At 42.0% G+C, this 14,650-nt stretch overlaps 1 protein-coding gene and 1 long non-coding RNA gene across 32 annotated transcripts in view; both read left to right on the plus strand.

Annotated features, from left to right (window-relative positions):
- Positions 1–14,650, plus strand: part of RBFOX1 (RNA binding fox-1 homolog 1) — a 2,485,711-nt gene that overhangs the window by 2,053,597 nt on the left and 417,464 nt on the right. The window lies entirely within an intron of this gene.
- LOC144337933 (uncharacterized) lies at positions 7,107–9,915 on the plus strand. Its single transcript, XR_013411574.1, has 3 exons — positions 7,107–8,074; positions 8,185–8,569; positions 8,680–9,915. It is a non-coding gene; the product is annotated as an uncharacterized LOC144337933 (long non-coding RNA).

Raw genomic sequence — 14,650 nt, forward strand, 5'->3', positions numbered from 1 at the left:
GACATCAAAATAAAATGTGATGGGAATAGAGAGGAGGGATGGCCTGGCATGGAGGTGAGCTGGGGGCATCAGGCTATCTGTGGTCACATCATGCTCTGAACTAGTAGACCAGGCATAATGTGCGACGTAAGCTGGCCCTGATGTTACCTGACCTGAATGAGTGCTTCTCTGGGAAGAGGTGAGTTCCTCTTTCTCTTATGTGAAATCCCACAAGGAAAGGCAACTTCCAGAAATGGCTAAGCTTTCTATCCCTGAGGAACCAGCCCTCAAGGACTCATGAGGGCTGAAAGGGAAATAGATCACTGGCTCATTATGGTCCTGATCAGGTATGAGCTTTGAGAACACAGTGGGCCTGGTAAAAACATGGCAGCCCAGGTGGCCACATCAGCAGATGTTGCATTCACTGACTCCAGGCCTGGTGCCACATCAACTGCTCTGAGGGTGTTTGGTTCCCTCTACAACTGGATCTGTATTCAAAACAGATTGTGCCTGCTATGGAAAGAGAGCCAGCTTCTGAATCCTGGCTCTGAGTTTGACTTCACTGACCACAGAGTTTTGGTAATTTTGCAAACGCAAAGGAAAACATGATATACACCTTGACTGAATTCAGTTGTTCTCCTCATCCATCCAGCCTTGGCTTCATTGCAAAATGAGTAAACCTGTGTTTCAGAGGACTTAGGTAACTTCCCCAGCTTCACTTAGATCTGGGTGTTCTGCCTTCCAGAATAGAGACCTTCTTCTCCCTCCACAGATCCTAAGACTATTAAGAGTAGGTCATCCCCAAACTGTTGGTTAAGAAAGACCTGCACAGTATCTGCACAATGTCCAAGGGATCCCCAGGGTCACCTCACCTTTGTCCAAAGAGAGTAATAAGGTGCTGGTAGCTAAGAGGTAGGCCCGTGTGCCTTTGCCATTGGATCCTGTGACAGGGAGTCCATGTGGAGATCATCATGCAATAAAGGCCACTATGGCTATAGTCCAGGGACAAGCTTGAGTGACATCTCAGTGGGGCAGCTACTTTCAGAGAACCCTTTCCACATAAGAACAGAGTGGCTGGAGCAGTCAGCCGGCATCCTAGCGCATATTTCTCAACAGGGGCCCTGCTGACGTTTTTGACAAGATTGATAGTTCATCGATACGTGTTTTATCCATTGTAGAATGTTTGGCAAAATCCCTGGTCTCTCCCCACTAGACACCAGTAACACCCTTTCATCCTGGAGTCAAAACATGGTCTAATATCTCCTGGGGTGCAAAATCGCCCTCTGCTTGAGAACCACTACCCTATGGCCATATTTGTACTCACTAAAGAAAGAGTACGTAATGGCAGTTACTCTGGGCCTCTTGAATCAGTTGCCTGTGATTTTTTTTTGCTTTCCTTTTTTCTTTCTTTCTTTTCTTTTGTTTTATTTTATTTTATTATTATTATTATTGTTATTTATTTATTTTTATTTTTTGAGACAGGGTGAGTCTCCTTCACCCAGGCTGAAGTGCAGTGGCATGATCTTGGCTCACTGCAACCTCCGCCTCCTGGATTCAAGCAATTCTCCTGCCTCAGCCTCCTGAATAGCTGGGATTACAGGTGTGTGTCACCATGCCTGGCTAATTTTTATATTGTTAGTAGAGATGGAGTTTCACTGTGTTGGCCAAGCTGGTCTCAAACTCCTGACCTTAAGTGATCTGACTGTCCCAGCCTCCCAAAGTATTGGGACTACAGGTGTGAGCCACCGCACCCAGCGCGATTGCATGTGTATTTAATGAGCTTCTGCTTAGGGGGTAGTTTAGCATACACTTGGAGGCAGATGGACTGCTTCCCTTATTGTGTGAGAGCCAGGTGACTTTGCACAAAACACTTGCCTGCTTTGTACTTTAGTCTTTTCTTCTATGAAACACAGATAGTTCTAACACTGTATATCTCTCCCAAGTTTGTAGTGAAAAAGGATTGCACACATACACACACAGAGAGACCATTATGTATGTGTTAACTACTATTCTTATTACCATTTTCTGGGCATGATATCTGGTGTTGGAAGAGAGAGAAAATACACAACATGTTCTTTTCTTCATGGGGTTTCTAGTCTAGATGAGAAGAGAGTGTCCAGACACTGAGAGCAATATGCAAATCAGTCATCATAAACGGAGTGACTGTCAGGAGAGAGTCTATTGAGGGAAACATGGGTTATTTATAGTTTGCTTAAGTTTGAATCCAGGAGACAATCTTGACCTCCTCTCTGCAGACCAAGATAATCTTTCTTTCTCTCTTTTCCTCCCTCCCTTCCTTTCTTTTCTTTTCCTTTTATTTTTCTTTTCTTTTCCTAGAAAAGGTCTTGCTCTGTCACCCAGGCTGGACAGGAGGTCAGTGGCACAATTATAGCTCACTGCAACCTTTACCTCCTGGGCTCCAGCAATCCTCCCACCTCAGCCTCCAGAATAGCTGGGACCACAGGCACGTGCCATCACGCCTGGCTAATTTTTTGTAGAGACAGGGTTTCTCTTTGTTGCCCAAGCTGGTCTCAAACTCCTGACCTCAGGTGATCCACCTACCTCAGCCTCCCAAACTGCTGGGATTACAGGTGCGAGCCACCGCACCTAGCCGACTAAAGCAATTTCTAAAAAGGGGGCACAGAATCCACCACTCACTTCCGAAACCCATTTTCTTTCCAGCATTTGCTCAGGCTACCAGTCAGAGGAACAAGTAAATGGTGTTTGCAAAGGGGATTTCATTTATTCCTGGATTCCACAGATATTTGCTCACCCCCAACTCATTGCAAGGCACAGGGTCTTAGGAATTCTTTAATTGCAAGGAACAGAAACTCATCCTGTATAAAGATATATCATTATAAGAATCGAAAGGTATTTCACAAAACTCAGTTGCATGAAATATGGGGAAATATATGGATATTAAAAGTTATCAAGCAGACTTTCTGCTGCCTTTTGCTCTTGCACCCTCTCCCTGGAGCCTTCTGCTCTCTTGTCTCTGGTTGATTAAGCATTTTTTTCCTGTTATCGTTCTTTTTAAAAAATATATTTCTATATGTTATTGGGGAACAGGTGGTGTTTGATTACATGAGTAAGTTCTTCAGTGGTGATTTGTGAGATCTGGGTGCACGCATCACCTAAGAGTACACACTGCACCCAATTTATAGTCCTTTACCCCTCACCTCCTTCCCACCTTTTCTCCCTGAGTCCCCAGAGTCCACTGTGTCATTCTTATGCCTTTGCATTCTCATACCTTAGCTCCCACTTATGAGTGAGAACATATGATGTTTGGTTTTCCATTCCTGAGTTACTTCACTTAGAATAATAGTCTCCAATCTCATCCAGGTTGCTGCAAATGCCATTAATTCATTACTTTTTTATGGTTGAATAGTCCATCGTGTGTGTGTGTGTGTGCGCGCGTGTGAGCACGTGTGCGTGTGTGTGTATCTCACAGTTTCTTCAATGCACTCATTGATTGATGGGCATTTGGGTTGGTTCCACATTTTTACAATTGTGAATTGTGCTGCTATAAACATGCGTGTGCAAGTATCTTTTTTGTATAATGACTTCTTTTCCTCTGGGTAGATACCCAGTAGTGGGATTGCTGGATCAAATGGTAGTTCTACTTTTAGTTCTTTAAGGAATCTCCACATGGTTTTCCATAGTGGTTGATCAAGCATTTTGACTTTGTATACCTCTCTCTGCTTATCTCTCTCTTTTCATTCATCCCCTAGTGCTTGGTTCAGCTTTCAGTTTTCCATGGCCTTCCTGCCTGGTCCCCTAGTCCACCTCCGCAGTCTCTATACTCCAATCCAGCATTCCTGGGAGGGAGAAGATCTCATTGAACCAACATGGATCAGTGTCCACCATGAGTTCCCACAGCTGGAAAAGTTTAGGGGAGCTCACTAGGCAGATAATGGTGCCTCTTCCATGGTGGAAGGGAGTATGAATTTGCTAAGAAAGTGGTATGGTTGGAGGAAAATGGTTGGCACTTCCATAACAGCTGCCCTCCATGTTGGCCAGTGAAACACCCTTGACGTTCTGTATCTCCATCCCCCAGATCGCCTCTCCCTAAACACCACTCAGCCTCACCCTCCACAGAAGTTGTATCCTTACTCAGTTTTCCTTAATTGGCATCTTCCAAAATAAGACTCTCATATTGTTGCTTCCTAGGGTCACCCAGAGCTTGCCAGAAGTGAGAAAGGATCTCTTCTGGACTTGATCTGGATCATCTCATCAGATCATTGCATCAAAGTCAGGTTTACTGAGGCATAATTTACACACAGTAAAATGTACCCTTTTTTGCACACAGTTCTTCAAGTTTCAGTAAGTGCAGGCAGTGATGTAACAATCACCAGCGTCTGCATGATTTGGAGCATATTCATCATTCCAAAAACTTTCCTAGGGCCTGGTTATAGTTAGTCCCCAACTCTAGATCCTGAGAATTGCCAATCTCTTTTCTGTCCCTATAGTATTGGTGTCTCCAGAATGTCTTACAAATGGAATCAGAGGTAGGTAGCCTTTAGGCCTGACTTCTCTCTATGTAATGGATTTGAGATTCGTCCAGGTAGTTGCATCTATCAATAGTTCTTTCTTCCCTTTTGTTGCTGAGTAGCATTCTACAGCATGAATGCACCACAGTTTATTCACTAGTAGAAGGGCAGTTGGGTTGTTTCCAGGTTTTGCTGATTATGAAAAAGTTGCTGTAAGCATTTATGTACAGGTAATTCTGTATAACAATTCTTAGTTCTCCTGGGTAAATTCCTAGGAGTGGTGTTGCTGGATTGAGAAGTATGTTTATGTTTAACTTTATTCATTCATTCATTTAAGATACAGACTCCTGCTCTGTATCCCAGGCTGGAGTGCATGGGCACTATCACAGCTCACTGCAGCCTTGAAATCTTGGGCTCAAGCGATACTCCCACCTCAGCCTCCTGAGTAGCTGGGACTACAGACACTCGCCACCACGCCTAGTTAATTTTTTAACTTCTTGTAGAGATGAGGTCCTGCTATATTGGCCAGATTGATCTCAATCTCCTGGACTCAAGCAGTCCTCCCACCTCAGCCTCCCAAAGTGCTGGGATGACAGGCATGAGCCCCCACCCCTGGCCCTTTTAAACTCATAAAGATGTTTTTTAAGGGAGGCTGAGGACAGAATAGTATTTTGGGTGTTTAATCCTGGATCTGATACTTCCTAGTTCTGCGACCTCACAGTTTCTCTGTGCCTTACTGGATTGCAGCAGAATCAATGGCAAAATAATAACTCCTGCACGAGTTCAGGGCGGTCACTGGCTGGGTGTTAGAGCTTTAAGATGGCCCCTCATCTTTTGGCCACTGCCTTCTTGTACTGAATGTTCCTTCTCTATTGCCTGAGCACGCACACCATTTCTTACATCCCTGCCACACACAGTTTCCTTTTCTGGAACATTTTCCCACCCACCTTTCTCCTCGCCAACGCCTCATCCCTCAGTTGCCCAATGAAATGCCGCCTCTTCAGAAAAGCCTTCCCTCACCCTCAGTCTCAATCCAGCCCTTTGCTATCTATAGATTCCTTACTTTTTTCTTTTCTTTTTTTTTTTTTTTTAGCAACCTGTTCTTTTTCTTTATAGCATTTACCACAATGGGCCTCAGAAAATTAACTGTATAATTTGATTTTTAGTTGGAATTTTTATTGAGATAATTGCAGATTCACATGCAGCTGTAAGGAATAATACAGAGAGTTCCAATGTACCCTTTACACACTTTTCCCCAGTGGTAACATTTGGCAAAATTAAAGTACAGTGATCACATCTAGGATATTGATTTTGGTACAACCCACTGATTTTATTCAAATTTCCCCAATTTTACATGCATTAATATGTGTGTGTGTGTGTGTGTGTGTGTGTGTGTGTGTGTGTGTGTGTGTGTGTGGAGTGGTGGTAGTTGTATTTGGTTCTCTACAATTTTATCGCACATGTAGGTTTGTGCATCCAACACCACAGTCAGGATAACAAACATTTCCATCACCACTGGATCCCTTCTGTTTTTCTTTTTACAATCACCTCTGCCCCCACTACCAATTCCTAATTTCTGGCAAACACTAATCTCTCCATTTAAAAGCTTGGACATTTCAATAAACGGACCCATATAGTACCTGACTTTTAGGGGTTGACGTTTTTTGATCAGCATAATTTTCTGGAGACTCATTGGAGCTGCTGTGTGTATAAACACCTTATTCCTTTTCATTGCTGTATAGTATTCCATGGTATGTATGTACCACAATTTGTTTAACCATTCATCTATTAATGGATATCTGGACTAATTCCTGATTTTAGCTCTTATAAATAAAACTATTACAAACCTTCAAGTGCAGATTTTTGTATGAACACAAGATTCCGTTTCTCTGAGATAAGGGCTCAAGAATGAACATGCTGGGACATGAGTTTTATAAGAAACTAATTGATTTTTAAAGTGTGTCTCTGCTGATAGACTTTAAGTTCCCTCCGGGTAAGTAGACTGAGTTTTGTTTGTTTGTCTGCTTGTTTGTATCTTTAATCAGTGTACTGGGAGCGCTATACAATTCTTAGAACATAATTTACCACTCTATAAATACTTATAGATGATTTAAATAAGGAACGAATGAGTGAATGCATGAGTACCAATGCTGGTATAGGGATTAAATGAAATAATGTATGTAAATCATGTTCAGAATGATTTACATGGAGTAAGTTCTAATAGGTAAACAGTTTTAGCACCATCGCCATTATAAGATATGATTTTGGTTGCGGGTGACATGAGGAAACTTTCACATCCTTCCATCTTCAGCATCGTATAAACATCACGTGGTTTCACAGGATTCCAAGGGTCTGGGTTCTTGCCACTTTATTTCTTTAAATAAAAGCCTATCTTGTGAAAATGCTCAAAAGTGTCAGAGTGGGAAGTTGGGTTTCTTTTCTTTTCTTTTCTTTTCTTTCTTTCTTATTTATTTATTTTTTGAGATGGAGTCTTGCTCTGTTGCCAGGCTGGAGTGCAGTGCCATCTCAGCTCACTGCAGCCTCCGTCTCCCGGGTTCAAGTAATTGTCCCCGCCTCAGCCTCCTGAGTAGCTGGGATTTCAGGCGCCCACCACTATGCCTGGCTAATTTTCGTGGGTTTTTTTTCCTTTTTTTCTTTCCTTTTCTTTTTTTTTGAGAAGGGGTCTCACTCTGTCACCCAGGCTGGAGTACAGTAGAATGATCTCGGCTCACTGCAAGCTCCACCTCCCGGGTTCATGCCATTCTCCCACCTTAGCCTCCTGAGTGGCTGGGACTACAGGTGCCCACCACTATACCTGGCTAATTTTGTTTTTGTATTTTTAGTAGAGACGGGGTTTAGCCACGTTGGCCAGGCTGGTCTTGAACGCCTGACCTCAGATGATCTACCTGCCTCAGTCTCCCAACGTGCTGGGATTACAGGCGTGAGTTACCATGCCTGGCCCTGCATTTCATACTTTAAAGAAGACACTGCTTAAATAGGTCAGGGTGAAGCTACGTAACCACTTTCCTCGTTGAACACGAGTGCAGGCAATGCATGATAGAAACTTTGGGAGCGTAAGGATGTGTGGCACAAAAGAGGTTAAGTTTGTTCCAGGATCCTCATGGTCCCAGAATGTGACATAAATATAGGTGAAGCCAATGGAGTTAGCACAGTACTTAATAGAGAGAGAAAATTAGTGATTCTCATTTGCCCGAGGAAAGTACAGGTCTTCATAATGTCTTGATCTATGTACAAAGAGCTAGTAAAGACAAGCAGTCTTCATAACAAGAATAGAAATGTGGTTTTCCCGACAAAGACGCCACCAGAATGAGGAGCTGTCACACAGGACCTGGAGAGACAAGAAAGAAACTTCTTCGGTGACTATAATTAGGATTCCATGGAGAGCAGCAGTGTGCAGGAACTATGCCAGGGTGCTCTCTTTCTCTTTCTAGAATCACCATCAAACTCGCTCTAAAGGGCTAGGATAGCGAGCAGGTGCAAGCTGATCCTTGATGGACCAAGTCCTCTAAAGGGCCAGGACAGCGAGCAGGTGCAAGCTGATCCTTGGTGGACCAAGTCCTCTAAAGGGCCAGGACTGCAAGCAGGTGCAAGCTGGTCCTTGGTGGACCAAGTCCTCTAAAGGGCCAGGACAGCGAGCAGGTGCAAGCTGATCCTTGATGGACCAAGTCCTCTAAAGGGCCAGGACAGCGAGCAGGTGCAAGCTGGTCCTTGGTGGACCAAGTCCTCTAAAGGGCCAGGACAGCGAGCAGGTGCAAGCTGATCCTTGATGGACCAAGTCCTCTAAAGGGCCAGGACAGCGAGCAGGTGCAAGCTGGTCCTTGGTGGACCAAGTCCTCTAAAGGGCCAGGACAGCGAGCAGGTGCAAGCTGATCCTTGGTGGACCAAGTCCTCTAAAGGGCCAGGACAGCGAGCAGGTGCAAGCTGGTCCTTGGTGGACCAAGTCCTCTAAAGGGCCAGGACAGCGAGCAGGTGCAAGCTGATCCTTGGTGGACCAAGTCCTCTAAAGGGCCAGGACAGCGAGCAGGTGCAAGCTGATCCTTGGTGGACCAAGTCCTCTAAAGGGCCAGGACAGCGAGCAGGTGCAAGCTGGTCCTTGGTGGACCAAGTCCTCTAAAGGGCCAGGACAGCGAGCAGGTGCAAGCTGGTCCTTGGTGGACCAAGTCCTCTAAAGGGCCAGGACAGCGAGCAGGTGCAAGCTGATCCTTGGTGGACCAAGTCCTCTAAAGGGCCAGGACAGCGAGCAGGTGCAAGCTGATCCTTGGTGGACCAAGTCCTTGTTCCCCACAGGCCATGGTGAGGCTCTGACCTGGGGTATAATAGGCAAGAACTGTTTTCAGTCTGTGACTTGGGCTACTTAAATGGAAGAAGAGGAAACCTTTTATTTTTCCTTATAATGAAAGTACTTCATGTTCATTATTAAAAACTTGGATTGACTGACAATTTTTAAAAATGATAAAAGTCACCTCTCATTCCAACACCACATTCGAGTGTTTCCTGAAAGCTTTGGAAATATCTATGTAGATCTATGGGTTTAGATTTAGAAAGAGATAAATTTACAAGTGGAGAATACAAATTATTTTATGATAGATTTTACATATATGGGGTATTACCCTATAAGTATGGATTTGCATATTACCTTCCCCCACCCATTTCATATGCATTTTTCTGCTTCTTAAGCTGTTTTCCCCTATGTATATTTTCAAAATACACATAGTTTATGAGGATGTAGCCCAGTGAAATGAGTGGTAGACTAGTTGTATGTATGGCTGTTGAACGAAAAATCTAAACCAATCCCGTGTGTATATGCTGGCCGAGATCTGTTTTCTTCAAGTTCTGTGGAAGAGAAGGAGCAGAACAGTAACTAAACAGAACAGTAACTAAAGGGTCTCCTTTAGACAGTGGATCAAGGCCTGAGCTTTTTCTACCTTCACCATGGTTTCTATATAACAGGGAAATCCTAGGGTGGTTTAAGATACCCACAAGCGCCCTGGGGAGGCGACACCTACCTGAACCATAGTTTGGGATCCTGTAATTCAATTTAATTTCTGGAGAAAGAACCCACTCTCAGAGAACTCGCACACCAATTGTTCAACTTTCAGACGTTCTACTTCGAAATCCATTTTAAGGAATGCCTCATGCAATAAAGTAGAATGTGAGAAAATCACACTCACCTGAGTTAGGGCCTCAGGGTATACATTTAAATAAGCTACTTATTCTTCTTCACCCTCAGCTTCCTCACCTGTGAAATGGGAGGAGTCATATCACCTTGCTTATCGGATTTCTGGGAAGATGAAATAAAGTAATGAATGTAAAACCCTTGGCATAGTATCTAACACACAGTAAATGCTAGGTAATTCTTAACTTTGCTATTACTGGCTGGAGCACAGTGGCTCACACCTGTAATCCCAGTACTTTGGGAGGTTGAGCTGGGCAGATCACTTGAGATCAGGAGTTCGAGATCAGCCCGGCCAGCATGGCGAAGCCCCGTCTCTACCAAAAGTACTAAAAGTAGCCTGGCGTGATGGCACTTGCCAATAATCCCAGCTACATTGGAGGCTGAGGCAGGAGAATCACTTGAACCCAGGAGATGGAGGTTGCTGTGAGCTGAGGTTGTGTGACAGAGCAAGAGTGCATCTCAAAAAAACAAAAAAACAACAAAACAAAACTTTGCTGTTACTTTTTACAGCACTTCATGGACTTGTGTGTGCATCTTGATAGGACATTGGCCATGCAGGGGAACAACATTGGAATGGTTTGTCTGGTGAGAGGCAGGGGTTGGAGAAAAGAGAGTCACAGCCTGCTGAGAATCTGAGTGATATTAAAGGAAGTATAGGCACCCTGGAGGTTAGTGTTTTCACTAAAGAGATCATAAATTATTAACATCCCACAGAGTTACCCAGAAGAACACTCATGCCAGATCCTGCCTGCTGTATAAGAGAGCCTCTTTAGAGATGTCTGTGGCTCAGTTATGAAGAAGAAAAAGCAGTCAGGGGGATGATGGGTATTACAATTGCTTCCTTAGTGGAAACACTAGAGTTGAGGGAGAAAGCAGGATTGGAAGTAGCAACGGGCTCTCCTTAGAAAGCTTAAAGAGATGGCTCCCTTTGTTTCTAGCCTAAAAGAACAGGGCTGGCTGTCTTCCACAAAAGTCAATGTACGTTGCTTTATTTTTGTGTTTATAATCAACAATAGCCAGATTATCATTACCAGTACCAACATTACTGCCACCATTGTCATCATCACCATCACCATCATCATTACCATCATCATCAACAATATCATCACCATTCACCACTATTATGATTATCATCCTCATCATCATTATTACAATCACCTTCATCATCATCACCATCATTATGATAATCATGATCATCATGATTATCAATGCCATCATTATTACCATCACTTTCATCATAGTCATCACCATCATCATGATCATGATCATCACCAGCATCATCACCACCACCACCACCATCATTACCACAATTATCCTTGAAGCTGATATGTATTATGCACTTACTAGGTGCTAACTGGTTGCACTAAGAAATTTAGTGTGTTATTCCATGCTATCAAATTTAGTCTTGTGAGATAAAAATATTCGTGCTTTTCCCATTTATAAATAAGGACCCAAGACTCAGGAAGTTTTAAATAACTTGCCAAAAGCCACTTAGCTAGTATGCTATAGTTCAAAGATTCAGAACCAGGAGGTCTGCCTCCCCAGTCCTTATCGTCATCCATTTCGTTATCAAGAAGGAGGGCAAGGTTAGGATAAACTCTGTGGCCCCAGAACAAGCTCTTTTAATTCTTATTATTTTTCTTCATGGGCGAGTAAACCTATAATCTGTGCTTCCCAGGGTTATATGGCAAACCAATGTTTCTCAAATACATACATACATTTACACCAGTAGAAACCATTTTAGAAATAAATGTTACAGGAAACTCCGTTTATAAGAGAGATAAAAGGAGCAGGATAAAAGATGCATTTTATGACTTCAAATATGAAACATGTATCATAAAGGCAATTAGTGAGAAAATGAGGCTATTTTGATGAACACCAATATTTGAAATTTGGAGTATGGATAGCTAATATTGTTTTCAATTAGCCTCATAATCCAATTCATTTCAGTATTTTAATTTGTTGCATGCTATTGAAAAGATGCTGGTTCACACACTGATACTGAGATGCAAAAAGTAATTTTTTTAACCAGGTGACCTTAGAATGTCTTGTTAATCTGGAATGTAAGCTCCATGTCCTGTCTTAGTTGACCACTGAGTCTCCGAGACCAGCACCGTTCTTGGCACAGACACTATTTTCAAAAGGTAGCTGATGATTGAATAAATGTATTAACCAACTAGTAAATTAAATGACTCTCAGAAACATGCAAATGGAAGACGACTAATATTTTCATTTTAAATTTTTCTCATTCACTTAACTAATATTTAACAAGCATCCACTACAGTAAGCCAAGTGCTATTCTAAGGTGATGGGGATGCAACATTATGGGGGTAAAAATATAGTTCTCATGGGACATGTGCATGCCCTTGTGTACAGGACGGGAGTGTGGAGGATAGACAGAAAATAGACGAGGAAGTCACTATTAATGCTGGCTCTAACATTTAGACAGCTTACCTCAGCCTTCTGAGTCTCAGCATGCTTGTGGGTAATGTAGTATTATCGGTATGTACCCAGCAATACCCCTGTGAAGAATAAATAGAAACACACAGAGGTGCTATCATCCTCGCCTCCATCTCAATATTGCAAAACATACAAGGATGCACATTTCATCCTGTGATTATTCATTTAACTAGGCACTGGGCATTCTGGGATTTGTACATTCATATCATTAAAGCAGTTTCAGCCAAAGAACATATATTTGGAGATGTTTTAACATGCTCTGGGCATAAATGATTATAGCCCTAGGTTCAAGGTGACCAGAATCTGGACAGAGGGAGATGTGTAGAAGAAGTACCAGTTACATTGCAAGGTAAGATATGCAGAACCAGGTTAAAGCGTTGAATAATGTGCCCTAACCAGTGGAAGGGGTCATTGATGCCTTTTGAACAGAAGACTGACATCCTTAGTTTTGGGTATTTAAAATTCCTCTGTGGCACCAATGTGAAGTATGAGTTGGGAAGAGCTGAGACTAAGAGCAAAGGAACTTAGGTAAGTATAGCTTTTTCCCCCATTTTCTAAACATCTAGGCCAAACAAAATAATGTGATGTAGTAGTATAGCAGCAATGGAAAATTAAGACAGCCTTAATAGTTGGGAGATGGAAGAGTTAAAAATGATATAATCTGGGAACCAATTGACTCTTCAGAGCAGCAAAGGAAGATGTGAAGGGCAAATGTTGAGCTTTCAAGGTTAAGTAAATGGAAGGGAGGTGCTTCCATTAACAAACAGGTAAGTCAATAGAGGAAGAGCAGCATGTGCAGATGCATTTGTTTGGGGGAAGGTTAAAATAGCAGCAAGGATAGGACCTTGGCACTGAGACATGCAGGAGGCTGTCTGAAGTTCATGATGATTCCTGACATGCAGCCTGTGAGCAGAGGTCAAGGCTGGGGATGCGATAATGATTTGTCTGGATTCTGCAGAGAATCTGATGCAATGGCTTTCAATCATTACTGCACATCCTTCACAAGTGTGTGAAGAGTATCATAGCCATTACTATATTACTATATTACTATGTATGTGTATATATAATATATATAATATATATAAAACACATGTTATATATGTGTTACATATATATTATATATGTTTTTATACATTATATATTTTATATGTTATATATAATATTATCGGCTATATAATGTATTACATAGTATATAATGATATATGTTATATATTATATGTTGTGCATGTTATATGTATTATATATTATGTATTACATGTTGTCTATGTTGTATATGTTATATATAACATATAACATATATAATAATCCTGATATATATAATATATATTATATATATATCAGAAGTGGGTTGTACAAGGTGATGACGATTAGCGTATAGGAGGTAAGACACCTAGTGAGCCACAGAGTGATGTCAAGCAAGATTTTTTTGTCTGTGAGGCATGTGAGAACGCTGCAATACATGTGCATAAGAAAGTCCAGCCACGGACGTATATAATCTTTTTCTTACATGCCACTCTACTGAAATAGTCTTGAATTATTTTATCTGACACCAGGTGAAGGAAATGCTATATTTTCATCGGTGAGCACAATAGGTCTTCTAATGGAGAGTACAGGTTTGGTTTGGGAAGATGGTTTGATGCAAAGCTGGATGAGAGATGATCCCCTCAAAGACACAGAAACAACTGTTGCCAAGCTTTTAAGGAGAGGGAAGCAGAGAATGAAGGAGTGAGGATGAGAATTTGTTCTCTGGCTCTCAAAAAGAAAAAAGGGAAGAGGAAAAGGAAGTAAGGCAGAGAAAGTCTGGAACCAAGAGAGTAATCAAAGTCGAGGGCACTAGAATAGCCAAATGTCATTTTCAAGGATGTGATACATACAGTTGACCCTCCATGTCCTAGGGTTCTGCATCCATAGATTCAGCCAACTGCAGATCAAAAATATTCAGAAAAAAATTGTGTCTGTGCTAAACATGTGCAAACATTTTTTTCCTTGTCATTATTCCCTAAAGAATGCATTGAAACAACTATTAACATGGAATTGCATTGTATTAGTAAACCTAGAGATGATTTAAAGTATACAGTAGGATATGTGTCAGTTACAAGCAAATACTAAACATCTGTAGATTTTGGTATCCTTGGAAGGTTCCAGAACCAATCACCCATGGATAGTGAACGATGACTCTACAGATCCTTATCTGTGTTTTTGAAATGAGAATCACATCTTCCATTCTCTCTGCCACCATCTTCATGTTTACTCATACATGCATCATTTAGTGGATGTTTTGCAGAATCGGTTAATTAGTTTCAGGTATGGGTCTTTGTAATGGAACCCAGAGACAGGGAATATAAGAACCTGGACTCTCAGGCCTGATGAGGTTGTGAGAATATGAACTGCCTGTAATTGTGAATTACAATTTGGGGACTAAGACTTAGAATCCTAGAGACTGTCTGTTTGCTGAGGTGAGATTTTGAGAGCCAGGAAGCTTTTCTACCCAATACCGAATACATTCCCAATGTAACCTTGTAAG

This window comes from Macaca mulatta, chromosome 20, assembly GCF_049350105.2.
Source record: "Macaca mulatta isolate MMU2019108-1 chromosome 20, T2T-MMU8v2.0, whole genome shotgun sequence".
Lineage (NCBI taxonomy): Eukaryota > Metazoa > Chordata > Mammalia > Primates > Cercopithecidae > Macaca > Macaca mulatta.